Raw genomic sequence first — 1,936 nt, forward strand, 5'->3', positions numbered from 1 at the left:
TTCACTGGGGCTTGGGATCACTAAAGGTTTCACTGCCTGAGTGCATTTCTCTGGCTGTGCCAGTTGGAGGTGTTGGTTGCTTTCTCTGGAATGTCTGTGACCTTGGTTGTGGCCTTCTCTCTTTGCTTGAAGAGAAGGATTGGAGCTATTGAATCCTTTTACTTTCAATCAATGGTGAGCTTTACCCTGGCCTGAGGTCATTCCTCTGCTGGACTGGTTCTTCTGCTCACACACCTGGGCCTGAGGCAGAAGTAGTTTGCATTTGTTTGTTTGGGAGGAGGTCTGAGTTGTAATGGGACCAGAGGAGCCCAGGATGGTGTCCACAGCTCTCCTGCACCAGAACTCTTTCCCCAGTCCTGCCCCCAAGCTCCAGGAGGACAGCACCAACACCAGCACCTCTGCTCCCCTGCGGACCCAAGCCCTTATCGCCCAGTCCCACCACTGATCCAGCAGGTCTGGCTCTTGGGCCCTCAGACTCCCAGGTCCAATTCAGCTGTTAATCTGGCTGATCCAGGGCTGATCCTCCCTCTGAGCCCAGACTTACCTGCCTGAATTCAGCCAAAGCTGCTGCCAGAGACAATTCCTGACATAGATGATCTTTCTCCTGGTTTTTCTTTTTGGGTTTTGTGTGCCAGATTTCTTTTAAGAGGCTTGTTTCATGTGATAAATGGGTGGAAGTCCAGAGACTAGTTTGTTTTTAATGATGTTCTCCATCTCTTCTTTGGTCATGGACTGTTTTCCTTTTCCATAGATCTGACAGATAAACTATTAATTGTTCTACTAGTTTGCGTATAATATTGCTTTTTTTGTCTCAATCCTTTATCCATTTTTTCATATAATCTGGGGATTTATTTAGTGAAATGTCCAAGTTAAGAGCTTATTTTCCCTTTGGAGCTTTGAACTTCCTTAGGTGGAATTCAAGTTCTTTGACCTAGATCAGGTAGCCATCTGCTTGGCCACATTGTGCTGGCCTGGATGCAATGCAGGCATTGAGCTTGCCCTGCTGGAGCTACTCCTCTAGAAGTGAGATGATCTTCATATTCTTCCTCCTCTCCTCATATTTCTTCTGGATCTTGTTTGAGTTCTTTTTATTTAAAATTTCCTCATGCTCAGGATTCAACTTTGCTCCCTTCTTCTGGACCAGTTTGTAGGGCACATGGGCCTCATACCACTGGCGTTATGGGTGGCTATCATTGAGCACAAAGCAATTCTTCACCAGTGTCTTGGTCCTGACAAGCTCATTGTTGAATGCAATGTAGAACACATCGATATTCCTTGTTTTTTTAGTGCAGCACTCAGAGCCCAAGACAAAGTTGCCCATATCCAGTCTCAGCACCTGATACTTTTTGTTGTCTCCTCAGACTCGCACAGTGTGGATGCACCTGGGGATGATCTTGGTGTTGGCAGGCTGGCAACCCAGCTCTTACTTGTGCTTCTTTTGGTATGGCTTGCACTTGCCCCCAGGCTTGTAGATTTTGTGCCAGCTGTCCTGGGAGATCCCCATGGTTGGCTTGAGCTGCAAAGAGCTCCTTTATCCATTTTGATCTTATCTTGGTATAGGGTGTGAGACGTTGGTCTATTCCAAGTTTCTACCAAAGTAACTTCCAATTTTCCCAACTGTTTTTATTGAAGAAAGAGCTTTTATCCCCAAAGTGGATTATTTGCATTTATCAAACAGCACATTACCATAATCATTTCCTGCTGTTGCACCTAGTCTGTTCCACTGTTCCACCAATTTATATCTCAGCCAATACCAGAAAGTTTTGAGGACTGATGCTTTATAATATGATTTTAGATCTGAGAGGGGTAAGTCATCATCTTTTGCACTTTTCTTTAAATCCCTGGAAATTATTCATTTTTCATTTCTCCATAAGGATTTATATGCAATTTTTTTCTAAATCATTAAAGTAATTTTTGGAATTTTGATTGGAAGTAC

At 44.0% G+C, this 1,936-nt stretch overlaps 1 pseudogene; it reads right to left on the bottom strand.

Moving 5' to 3' along the window:
- Positions 1–877: 877 nt before the first annotated feature.
- Positions 878–1,504, bottom strand: LOC141493835 (small ribosomal subunit protein eS8 pseudogene; annotated as a pseudogene).
- Positions 1,505–1,936: the final 432 nt, after the last annotated feature.

This window comes from Macrotis lagotis, chromosome 7, assembly GCF_037893015.1.
Source record: "Macrotis lagotis isolate mMagLag1 chromosome 7, bilby.v1.9.chrom.fasta, whole genome shotgun sequence".
Taxonomy (NCBI): domain Eukaryota; kingdom Metazoa; phylum Chordata; class Mammalia; order Peramelemorphia; family Peramelidae; genus Macrotis; species Macrotis lagotis.